Source organism: Alexandromys fortis, unplaced genomic scaffold (genome assembly GCF_014885135.2).
Source record: "Alexandromys fortis isolate MF-2015 unplaced genomic scaffold, M_Fortis_MF-2015_v1.1 scaffold_273, whole genome shotgun sequence".
Classification (NCBI taxonomy): domain Eukaryota; kingdom Metazoa; phylum Chordata; class Mammalia; order Rodentia; family Cricetidae; genus Alexandromys; species Alexandromys fortis.
Genome location: NW_026068145.1, coordinates 497,072 through 510,382, shown reverse-complemented (window position 1 = coordinate 510,382; position 13,311 = coordinate 497,072). Strand labels below are relative to the sequence as shown.

General features: G+C 40.6%; 1 protein-coding gene across 1 annotated transcript in view; it reads left to right on the top strand.

Moving 5' to 3' along the window:
• The window catches only part of Lrmda (leucine rich melanocyte differentiation associated), a gene marked incomplete at its 3' end in the record, with an annotated part of 791,991 nt that overhangs the window by 311,081 nt on the left and 467,599 nt on the right, over window positions 1–13,311 (top strand). The window lies entirely within an intron of this gene.

Here is a 13,311-nt window from a genome sequence, read left to right as displayed (position 1 = left end):
GGGTGTTCTTTCTGTACCCTAGGGCCACTGCCATCTCCAAATCTTCCATTTGACTGCTATGTTGGTTAATTGCTGTGCATCTTGGGATATCTAATGAACACTTCAATGTTGGAATCCTATTTCCAGGGGCAGTGATAGAATAAGTATCTAGTTATTCAATTCTGGGAATAGGGAATGAGGTAGAAAGGATGAAGGACAAATGTGGCTAAGCACACTTTAGTTTTTCCCATCAGTCTTCAGATTATATGCCTGAGTTTATCTTATTCATCTTTGGAATGAATAAGTAAACATAAATGTAAGATAGCATTGGGACCAAAGGTTGCACCAACTAGTCCAAACTGCTAAATTTAGTTCCCAGGTTTTTGCCTAGGCTCCCGGCAGGGTACGTAATTGCCTCCCTGGACCTCAGTTTCTTCATCTTTAGAGGACAGCAGTAATGTCCCTTTATACAGTGTTGTTAGGATGACTGAGTTAATTACATAAACACCAAAGCTTGTAAAAGAGCTTCTGGCAAGTGCACTATCCACTAGCCCTGATCATTCAGGGTGTGTCATGATGTCCTCTGGAGTCTATAGGGGTTTCCCCATCTTCAGGTGGGCCAGGTCTCCCCTCCTCAAGTGGGAACTACAGTTATCTCTAAGGGTTGGCTTCCACCAACTCTATTTTAAGCGGTATCTCTTGGTTACTTTGCAGGGACTTCCTGTTATCCAGGCACCAATAGTCTTGTTTTTAAGATTCTAGAAAAATGCCCAGATGCCTACCATGCATCCTTTTAATACTTGTGATGAATTTATGCATAAGTGCATGAGGACTTCCCTGTCTTCTCAGTGTTACAACTTATAATTTCTTCTTCTCTTTGCTACCTCTTCATTCCCTGGGAACATTGAATGTGTTCTACATATCTTCAGGTATATACGATCCATTCTTTTAGAATATAGCATCTTTTGGACCGGGGGCTATCTTTAGCATCACTTCTGCCCGCAAATACTCTAGTTTTGTGTACCTGGGATATACCAAAAGCCTGGTGACTTGATGCGATCTAAAAGCTGATCCTCTAAATGGCCTTGGCCATTGTTTTGTGGAAGACAGAAGAAGGAGACATAGATCAACTTTTGTTTGATAATATAAACTACTCCATGGTCCCCTGAAGGAGAGTGACAGAGACCTCTTTAGCTTTGTCTGAGGTCTCCCCAAGAATATTTTAAACCACCATCTTAGTGCTAGCAGTCCTTTTGGATGATACCTAGGGTCCAGAGACTTGAGTTGAACTGTACATTTTGTCTTTATCCTGTGCTTGGTGGCTTGGTACTCTGTTGTCTTCTTGTTTCTGTCTCTGATGCACCTAGACTGGGACACCTTAAAAGTGATTCTCTGATGCTAGAGCCAGGGTATTACGGATTGCTGCTTTGCCTCCTTCTCAGGACTCCTAGGCTTTGCCTGAGTTGGAGACATCAGTTTCACCGTACAGCTTGTTTTCTCTCCCTCACACCTGTGTGTGTTTCCCTTAAGGAGGCCTTTGCTTCTCCGTTTGTCCAGAATACTAAGGCACCTGGAGAACTTGGTTGGTTCCCAGCCTTACATTCCCTATCTCAGCAAGTGCTCATGGCCTTGATTCCTAAGTCACTTGTATGCATAGTTTCTGCCTTGGTTCGAGATAAGTGACAACATGCCAGTTACCATGACTACTGTCAGAAAAAAGAAAGCTATGCTCATCCTCAAGGAGAGTGGGGTTTGTTTGTGCCGTATGGGTCTGCCCTCAATGCTCTTCCACCAACGTCAGTTTATTTCTGCTGGTGAGAGGCAAGTTTGCTCAGGACTCTCTCTGAGCCAGCTGGCCTTGGATTGGCAGCTAGAATTGGCCAAGAAAGAAAATTGGTACCCGAGAGATTAGTGTGCGAGGGAACTGATTGTTAATCATTTGCTAGCTGCAGGGCAGGCTGGGAATGCAATCTTTCAGTGTCTACAATGCCACCCCACATAAAAACAGGCTTCTGTTGCCAGTTAAGAGAGGAGAGTGGGTGGTGGGTACGCAGAGTTCTTCACTTTGTGATCCACAGAGTGAACTTCTTCCACCTATTTAGCATCTTCACTTTTGACTGTCAAATTCTGCACCCGAAAGCTCGCATCTTTCTGTATGTAGGTTAATCACTTCTTTGAGGTGTATTTTCTGGGTCTGTAGTATTCCTACAGTTCAAGTCTATGAGATTGTTCTCTATTGCTCTGTTTCCACCTGGTCTGTTATGGTGTTGATGTGCATGGGTTTAGAACCACGCACACTGAATCTGAGCAACGCTATCCTGAGTTGTGTGGCTTTGATAGTTATTTAACCTCTCTTAAGTCTCCATGTTCCTGTGTGAGATGTGGAGACGGAGAAGGCAGACACACAGCGAAGTGAGATTGTGACTATAAGGTACTCATTTCAGATCAATGCACACTGTAAACCTGTAAAAAGTGGCTATAGGAGCCTCTGCTCATGGAATTGTGTGTGTGTGTGTGTGTGTGTGTGTGTGTGTGTGTGTACACATGCATATGCACATATACCACATAAAGAGAAAACAAAACCACAAAGGCCAGGCACAATGGCACACATCCGTAACCCACACACTCTGGTAGCTAACACTGGAGGACCTTGAGTTTGAATCAAGCTTGGGTCATATAGGATACTCTGTATACAAAAAGCATGGAGTCAGGCCTTAAACATTAAATAGTCTATCAGTAGGTGTTGTAGGTGTACATATCAGATAGGAATGCAATGGGTTTTTAATGTGCAGACTGGGAAAAATATTTTATTGACCCCAGAGACAAGTGCATAAGCTAACTGATACCTTAAAAAAAGTCTCTGAGTGTGTCGTGTGCATTGCTGACTTGTAATTGTGTGTCGCGGAGATACTTAAGGTAATCTCAGGACTTTAGGTTGTACTTACTTGACACATCAGATGGTTTATTTGTAGAACTTGACAAAAATCAGCATATTCTTTTGCTTCTGCAACTATATCGAACATCACACAGATGTGTAGTTAAGTATTTATTATGAACATGCAAATATTGATGTCCCTAAGGCCCATTCTTTGATTCTCAAACTGCTGTTGCTAAATTTAGAATTGTTGATTAATACAGGTCTTTGCTCTGACACAAAGCACGTCTGACTTGAGGGCCTCTGAGAGCAAAATGAAGAAGAAAGGAGATGATCAGGCTTGACACTGTTGGGGTGGACAACTCGGAGAATCAGTTTTGCTTTGGTATGGTAGTAGCAGGTAGTCAGGTTCATAACATGGCTGGGGATGTCCCTAGCTCACGACTGTGCCCAGGGGAGATGGCCGTTCAATCATTACTTCTCTAGTTAAAGAGACAGAGATTTGGGTGAGGAAACCATAATAAAAATGTATTATCATACTGCTCTGTGATTTCTTAGTTGTGGCACTGCTGACATTTTGGCTTGTTGTGAGTTGTGTCCTGTGCATCCTTTAGCTTCCTTTACAGGTGCCAGTAAGCAGGGCCCTTCCCAAGCTGCAATCAAGAAACATTTGTTCGGTCATTGATAAATGGCTCATAGGAAAGACAGAATCATTCCCAATCGAGGCCAGTAGCCTCCAAGGAAGAGAAATGAATTAATACATATGAAGAAAATATTAAAGAAAGAGTATGAACCTGGCTTTAGCCCGGTCAATCCATCTAAAAGGCCAGAATTGTTTCATTGAAAACAATTTGTAGGAGGGAGTAGTGGCATTCATAGAAGATCTGGGTGTGGACTTGGGCTTTCCCAGTAGAGTCTGGTTCCCAGAGTGATGTTCTTTTCTTTTATATTCCTCCCTCTCCAAAAGGTCAGATTTGAACAACAAGTCCAAGAGTATGAGGCTCTTGTTGGTGTTTGAAGGTTCAGATTTTACGTTCGTATCAAACTCCTGCCCAGCAGACTAGTTGTGAAGAACGGTGCACAGGCTCCATTTGTGTTATTGATTTCTTTTGGTGTTTGTTGTTCTGGGAATATGAACTGAACTGTTACCAGTGTAATGGCGGTTACCCAGCTGTAAACAGAGATGGGCGGTTTTCTTCATGATGTACATCTTCACAGAGAGCTCAGAACAGGTCCCCAGAAGTGTGCTGCCCTCTGTAGCGAAGCTGGCCCTTCTGAGGCTTCTGGGAGATCATTAATCCAATGGGACTTGTTTATGAGGGGAACATGGGCGCTGCTGTCCTATGCGAGATTCTCATAGTCAGATCAGCAGGTTTTGAACTCTGGCTGCAGCAGAAGGGGCTTCGTTGTGAGTTATGTGCTCTTTGTGTGAGGTGCAGTGAGGGGACAGTTTCTCACTTGCTACCATCTGGTGACACATTGGTCCTTTGGGGAGAATTCAGAGGTGTGAAACTGATTGTGAAAATTATGTAGTAGTAAAACTCGGAATCTCTTATGAACACATGGCCTGAGTGTGCTCTGGCTTTGTTAACAGTTGGTGTGGGGCTTAGGAGGTCAGAAAAGGAAGGAGTGAGATGATTAATTCTGTCCTCTCTTTTTATACCATCAAGAGGCTGTAAGCCAATAAAAGGACTAAATGTTAGCAATCTATAAAATTTCATAAGTGGTAATAAAGAAAAACTGAAACTATATTGATATACAACCAAACAAGATAATTATCATTATTTTTTAATAAAGTCATTTGTCATCAATAAATACCAAGGGGAATAGAAAAAAATTACACGCACAGCAATGCCATCTTCCATAATTATAGCTATTAACAATTGAAAGCGTAATTACGCAAGGGAGGAAAACTTTTAAAAAAGCCTGTTCTGTTTCTGCACAGAGAACATATCCACAAACACACAGGTCTCTAAGTGTCCTGTGGAGTGTGTCCTGTGCAGTGTGTCCAACATATGGTGTCCCAGCAGAGCATCACGGTGTCAGAAGGCTGGCTGAATTCAGGGAGCTCCTTTTCTAATTACCTTTATTTGGGGTAACTCCTGTCTTTCCACTTCCAAGTTGGCCATCATCCCTGGAGAAAGGGCTGGGGTTCAGAATAGTGGCATATATGGTCATATCCATTTCTTAAATGCCTTAAGATCAGAGGACTTTGCTGAGCAGTAAAGGTAATTGTGGGGATCCCCAGTATGGCTTATTTCATCAAAATAGACCCCAGTCAGGCAGCCATTGGTGCCCGAGTGCCAGTGTTTCAGAACTATCTTGGAGATAAGAAAGTAATGAGATACTGTAGTTTGTTCGTTGGTTTATTGATTTATTTATTTGATGCCACTGGAGCACACTCTCTTCTCAAAGGGACAGGTTATATGTCCTCAGTGTGAGGAATAGAATATATATATAAAATATGAATATATATTAGGAGTATGCTTGCAAGTACCAGCTAACACAGGGGTAGTCCTCAGCACTGCCCCTTCCTAGTGGTGGAGCTTGTATAAGTAAACTGACTTCCTTTTGCCCCAGTGTTCTTGCCTCTATATTAAGGACCATGGCACCTGCCTGTACGTTGTGATGGGGCTCCAATGTGGTGGTACAAAAGTGTTTAGAAAACAGTCTGGTGAGCGTGATGTGGCCTAGTGGTGATGGGGGAGAGTATTGTGACTTGATACTTGAGGTCCTATCCAGAAGGGTCATTGGGGAGTGTGGTGGTTTTGTTCTGGTGTAATAGCCATGCCATTCTCTTTCCTACTGCTCACAGAAGGGCAGGTAGACAGGACAGTGACTGTGCTGATCTTCAAGGTGAGGATGGCAGGGCCAGGTGTCTCAGTCATGAGGACGACAGAGCAAGAATCTGGACTCCCGGGGCCGTATGATAAGCCCAGACAATTCGAAGCTCAGCTGCTCTTCTTAGAGCCTGCAAAGTTGTTCTAAAAGAGACTGATAAAGCTGCGGAAAGGGATGGAGGCTGGGTCTGAGATCTGTCCTTTCCTTGTGTTTACTGGAGTTTTCAATGCCGAGGTTGGAGTTGGGTTTGCTATCTAGATCCATCAAAAAGTCTGTGCTGAGTTGCTCTAATGAGTGAAAAAGAGCCAAGGGGCGGAGCTAGAGGTGGCTTTCAGGAGCTCAATCATCAGGCTGTCTACACAGTAAGGCAGTATTTCAGCAGGGTTGTACAGGTTTGTTGAAAATAAAAACCTGGTCTAATTGACTCTTTCTTAATTGTGATCGTCATTAGGCGGTCTGGCAAGTTCCCCGGTGTTGCTCCACTCCTGGGCACGTGTGTTAAGATAGTAGCATTGTGAATAGGGTCTTGTGAGCATCTCTGGCTCAGGAGTCATAAGGAGAAGGGGTGGGTTGCTTTGGAGCCAGATCATCTGGCTGCTGTGAACGATTCCATAGTGTGTTCTCTTTCCTCAGTCATGGGACCAGCATCATTTCAGAGAGTTGTCTGTCAGCTATAGCTGTAGGCTTACAGCCAAGGGTTTGGGACAGATTTCCACTGATTGTTGGTTAACATGGAGCTTGGCTGAAAACTGACTGCTTGTTGCTTTAAGCTAGGGTCAGCCAATATTGTATGTACACACTGGATGTGCTAGCAAGTGCTGTTCATCCCAGCTATTCAGAAGGCTGAGGCAGAAGTACCAGGGGATGAAGGCCAGCCTAGACAGCAGAGGAACTCCCATCTAAAAACAAGTATATAAATAATAGTTTCCATTTTTACTCTAACTTCTCAACTCTGCCCTTGTAATGAGGACAGATTAAAAAAACTATATGAACAAATTTTTGACTACTTTCAAATAGACTTTTAGCCACAGGCTTTATTTGTTAGATGCTAAAATTTGGGTGCTATTTGTTACAGCATGATTAAACTGTCTCTGACAAATACACTGGTCAACTAACTTTTCTCTATATATTGAGATAAACCTTGCATAGACCTTTTGTATGTTGTCCATTGATTATTTAAAGTGCATATATTATGTAGCCACATATGTCAGTCAAGATCCAGAACATTTCCACCATGACAGAAACTTCTCTCTTCATACTGATAGGCAGCCATTGTTGGTGGACTTCACATAAGTGGGCTTGTGCAAATTGTGCTGTTTCATTTGGTTTCTGTTTTATTATTTCAGAGATTTACCAGTGTCAGAGTACACGATACTGATTCTTGGTTTCTGTTTTATTATTTCAGAGATTTACCAGTGTCAGAGTACACGATACTGATTCTTGTTCATAGGAATTAGTTTCCTTACTAGGTTTAGATCTTGGGAATGGGCTACTAGGAGCATTCATGTGAAGCATCGTATAGATGTTGGCTTTTATCCCTCTGGGTTAAAACCTGCCAGTGTAGTTGCAGGTTACAGAGTGGGGATAAGTTTAGATGTTTTGTCACTTACCAGACAGATTCCCAATGTAATGGTAGCCTTTACACTAGCAGTGTCTGAGCTCTGTTGAGTCTAGATCCTCCCAAAATTTGTTGGCTTTCCTTCCAACTAATCTATAGTACATGTAAAATAGTATTTCATTGTAGTGTGTGTGTGTGTATAGACCAGAGATCTAGTATTTCATTGTGGTGTGTGTGTGTGTGTGTAGACCAGAGATCTAGTATTTCATTGTGGTGTGTGTGTGTGTGTGTGTGTGTGTAGACCAGAGATCTAGTATTTCATTGTGGTGTGTGTGTTTGTGTGTGTGTGTGTGTGTGTGTAGACCAGAGATCACTGTCAAGTGTCTCTCCCTCAGTTATTTTCCACCTGATATTTTTGAGCCTGGCTCTCATGTATTTGCATAGCTTGCCTGGTCAGCAAACCTCAGGAATCCTCCTCTCTTGGTCTCTCCAGTTCCAGTGCTGGGATTATAGGTGCGCATGGCCATGCTTGGCTTGTTATGTAGGCACTGAACTTCCGCATTCAGGCCCTCATGATTGCACAGCCCTCAATTTACTGAACCACCTTTCTGCCCCCACCCCATTAGAATTTTGAGATTATCAGCTTTTTTCCTTTGGTCTTTGATCTATGTTGAATTAATTTTTATGGATGTGAATCTTTGCTCAAATTTCTTGTTGTATTGCCCTAGATAGCGCAGTGCTGAACATGAATGGCGGGATCAGGCATCCTTACTTGACTGCAGTTTTACAAGATAGCATTCAATTGTTAACGTGAGCTTGTGCTGGAAGTGGCTTCCTCAGCTGTCCTTTATCCCCATTCCATATCAACAAGTGTTGGATTTTGTTATTGTTGGATCTTATTCTTGTTTCTAAGGATCATATGAAATTTCCCTTTTTTTTCTCTTAATATGCTTAATGTGATAAGTTGATTTTCAAATATTAACCTCGCCTTGAATTTGGGGCTAAGAATAACTTGGCACATATGTCAGGATCCCTATGTTTATGATGGAGAATTGTCATTTTCTTGTACTGTTGTAGATTTAGGTAGAAATGTCAACACTCATTTCAACATGAATTTGGAAGTGTTTTTCCCCTTCACTTATGCAGTGTGTGCATTTTTTGTCTATTTCCCCAAATTTTTGAGGTAATGGATCAGTGGAATCTTTGGTTCTGCTAATGTTCTTAACTGAAAGGTTTAAAAATTATAAATTCAAATTCTTCAATAAATACAAACTGCTAATGTTTTCTGTTTCACCTAATGTTAGCTTTTTAAGGTGCTTTCTAAAATGGAAACTCACCCCAATTTGTCTGATTGTCGAATTTATTGGCAGTCAGTGTCCTTTTATCCTTTCTGTGATGGGAGTCTCTTTGATGGTAATCCTATTTGAGTTCAGAATTCTTCTTTTTTTCTCTATGTTTTGCTTGATCAGGGTGACTAGAGGGTTATCAATGTTTATAGCAAGTGCATTTGATGAAAAGTTTATAACATTTAAAATTGCTCTTTCTACATGTTCAGACCAGTGATTTTTAATGCAACAATTGCTCCAGCCAAATAGTAGACTTTTCTATGATCCCCTCCAATTTTCTCATGCCTCCTTGCAGTCACTTCCTGGTCCTGACCCAATTAATCAATATGCTTCTTTTGGTTCCATTTGATTTGACTTTTCTGAATCATATGCTATATATGTTCTCTTCTTTCATGGCATCCTGTTTTTAGAGTTCATCTGTACTTTCCCCCTTTTTATTTCTCAGTCATTTTCCCATGCTGAATATGGAACATTTAGTTTAGCCATTTATCCGCAGTTAGCTTCTTGGTTGTTTCTGCTCTAGAACTATGAATGTTATGAATGTTACTTCTATAATATTTGTTTAGAAGCATTCGTGTCTACAAATGCCTGATGTCACTCGAGTAGATGTGAAGGAGCAGAACTGCTGGACTGTATGGTAAATTAAAAATTTATGTTTAACTTTTTAAAGTAACTACCAGAACAGCAGTGCCATTTTATTTTATTTTTTAGATTAACATGTAATTTAATGGGGTCAATCACAGAATTTTATTGCACACTTTGTTCTTATTTGTCTTCCTCTATGTCTCTTCCTCCACCTCTCCTCTACTCAGTAGCCCCTCTCCTCTTCTTCTCTCATGTCACGTGGATTCTATGACCCCCTTTTCTCCACCTCCACCCTGCCCAACAGTTAAGATCTTCCTTGCCTTTGACAGGTCTTATTCTAGTTTCATGGCTTTCACACACACTCATAGATAAAGACTGAAACGAAGATTCGCCTATGAGAGAAAACAAACCGTATTGTGCCTTTCTGAGTCTGGACATTTTACTTAATATAACCATTGTGCTTCCACACTTGCTCTGATTTCACTTTTCTTCATGGCTTGCAGCCATTCGCAGTCGCCAACATCAGTACGTCAAGGCTCTGCCGTCTCCATTTCCACCTTCTCCACATCCTTGTAGCCCTTGCCATTGCCTCTCCTGGTGCGTGAGATGATGTATCTCATGTGACTTTAACTTGCATTACACCATGCACAATCATACAGAACGTGTTTGTGTAGTTAACTGGTCATCTATGTGTCTTCTTGTGGGATGTATCTTTCAAATCTATTGTTCCTTATAAGGGTTAGCTATATTCTTTTTGAGTTGTGTTTCTTTTCTATTTTGGATTCAATTCCTTTATCTGACTTATGATTTGCAAAACCTTTCTCCCAGTCTGTGACTTTTGTAATGGAATGTTTATAAGTGCAAAGGTTTTGATATAGTGTGAACAGACTGACTTAAAATACCTTTTCTCTGGGAGACAATACTTTCAGAGATGTTTGTAAGGATTCCTCACATCAACCAAGGTCACAGTTACCTTCATCTTTGCCGATATCTGGGAGAACCTGTGGCTTTTCCTATTGTTAGTCTTTTATTTCATTGATTCCTGCCCTTACTTTGCTATTTCTTTTAGCTTATTAACATGGAAACTTAGATAATGATGTTACATTTTTCATATTTATAATGAAGCTATAGACTTTACCACTGCATCTATGGATTTTCTTCTATTTTACATTTAAATTTATATAGAATTGTAGTATTTTAAAACTTTTTGTGATTTTGGTTTCTGATCTGATTTTTCTTCTTTTTAAAGAAATGAGATTTTGAATTTTCAATTATTTGTGCTTTTATATGTCATATTTTGGTTATTAAAAACTGCTGCTGTGTACTCGGTGGATCTCTGTGAGTCTTAGTGTTAGTTTTTGTCAACGAAGCTATTTCTTGGCTAGCCCAGTCTAAAGTGGTACTCCACCAGAAAACATAATATTTGTAGTTTTAAAGAGTCTTAGCTGCATATGATTTACCTCTATGAATATACCATGTATAATTATGGGAAATGTATCTTCTGCCATTGTTTGCCAAAGTGATCTGTAAATACCAGCCGGTAGTTTGCCAGCCTTCAGATCTACTATATTGCTAACTGGAATTTGTTCTGTTAAGTACATCTATAATTAAGAAGGGTATCTATTTCTATTAATGACAATTGTGGAGGTTTTTTTTTCAACTTTACCTTCTAGATATTTGTAGTTTGTGTTATGTTTGCTTTGAATCCATGTATCCCATTTATGACCTATGTGTGTTCCTCTTGGTCTGACCCCCTAAGTGCTGTACAACATCGTCATGGTGCAGCATAGTCACCGTGCGGCAGCATCACTGTGCAACACTGTTACTGGGAGACATTATCACTGTGCAGCACCGTCACTGTGCAGCACCGTTACTGGGCAGCACTGTCACTGGGCGGCAACATCACACTGTACGGCATTGTCTCTGTGTGGCACCATCACTGGGCGGCACCGTCACTAGGCGGCACCATCACTGGGCGGCATCGTCACCATACAGCATCTCTCTTTTGGTAACATCCCTAGTCTTCATGTTTCTTTCATTGCTTTTATCTTTTCTGTTGCCACCACAGTCTCACCATCTATTCATGCCTTTTGATGCTCTCAGTTTCCAGTGTCTCTGTGTTATTTCTGCCTGTTTGTATGCTTATGACCTCATCCTTGTAGGCCGTACTCAATTGGGCCTGTGTGTTCTATTCATTTCTGTGGTCTTTATCACAGCGCTCAGTCACTTATGCTTCATGTAATTATTAAGATATTTTTTGCCTATGTCTATCATTGACAAGGTATTTTGTATTTGTGCTGTTTACTTTTATATTTCTTAGTTTTTTCGTTTCTTTAAATAAATTGAATTTGTTTAGCATTTTATTTTAATTCACTTTTCTAATTTTTAAGCCATTTTCCTTTCAGTGTCTCCTTTAGAGACTAGACTTTATACCCTCAACTTTGTCTGATTTTTCCGCCTACCCAGAGTTATTACTATACAACTTGGTACCAATATAACAACCTGAGCATTTAAATTATTATTGCACAAAAGGAAGGGTTTCATTGTGATAAGTTCACGTGTAAATAAATATGTAAGTGTGATTGCACTTTTTTTTTTGTATTTGCTACCCCGTTACTTTCCCTTGTTTCCTCTCATACTGACTTCCTTCCTTCACCACAGTCACCCGCCCCCCCCTCTCTCTCTCTCTCTCTCACACACACACACACACACACACACACACGGCATATAATAGAAAACAGGCGACAATTATGGAAGAGGAGGTAGGAGGACTGTAAGAGTCAGATTACTCCCGATGTCTGCTATGAGATAGTGTCTTCTATATATGATGGATGATGAGTTACACTCATGAAATATCAACAATGTGGTCATCCACACAAGGCCTGAACAACAGTTGACATCCCAATGTCTACTAACAAAATTTCAGAAGGCCCCAATGGTAGATGAGGAACGCCAGGTAGCTAATGGCTGCTGAGAGAAGGAGATTCATCCCTTTCCAGGGACAAGTGCCCTGATAGGTTATCCGGTCCTAGTGGTCAACCCTGTGCACGTAGGAGCTCTGTGTGTAAGTGGAGCAAGGGGGAGTTAGCCATTATCTCTGCAGTCTCAGGGCGGTTTGGGTTGTAAGGTCCTTTCCTGGTAGGTTACTCAGACCCCTGTACTCTGCTGTGGCCCCTTCTGGTCACATGACAAGCAGCAACTGCAGTCTCAACTGATAGCTCCAGTGTCCGAAGGATATTTTTCTTGCATATTGTTTTCCTTTTGCTGTTGTTTTATCTGTCCTGGGTACCAAGCCTGGAATGTTATGCTCCACAAGAAAGCTCTGACCTGAACTCAGTCCAGTTTCTTTCAGGACTTTAAAGATAGACTTCAACTAAGTGCTGACATTCATTGTTTCTGAACCCGAGTGAGTTGTCAACCGTATGGAGCTGCAGCTATGTGCCATGGCCCTTGTCCTTTGAGTACTTTTAAGATTTACTTTTTATGTTTGATTTTCAAAGTCTTTACTTGGTATTTACCTTGCTTGGTGGAGTCCATGAAGCCATGTTTATTAGGATATTCTTTTTGTTAAATATGGGAGGGAATTCTTTCTCTTTCAAAAAGCATATTTGTTTCAGTATCTCTCTTCACTTCCCAATTTCTGACTGAATGTGTGTTAGATACGTTAGTATTATTCCATATTTGTCTGAGACATGTTAATATATTTAATATAGTTTTCAATATTTTCTTCAGGCTTGATAAATATTTTTGATCTCTCTTCTAATATTATCGATCTCTCTTCAAGCTGAGCTGCCCCTTCCCCACCTCATTTCCATTTTCTGTTAAAATCATTCAATGAATTTTTTATCTTTGTTATTTACTATTGAGATACAGAATTCAACTAGGTTCTTTGTAGTTTTAATTTTTCTATTGATATTTCATGTTTGTCTACTTTTATAACCCTCGTTTCCTTGAGTCTTTTGAAAATATTTTCAATAGCTTTTTAAAAGCCTTTTTTACTTATTTTGAATTATCTCAAGATCTTTATTTATTGCCTGAAATCTCTTTTGATAGTGAGTTGCATGTTTGTTTCTTAATATGTCTGGTATTTTTGTTGTATTACTATTTTGTAGATATTTTCAGTTCTG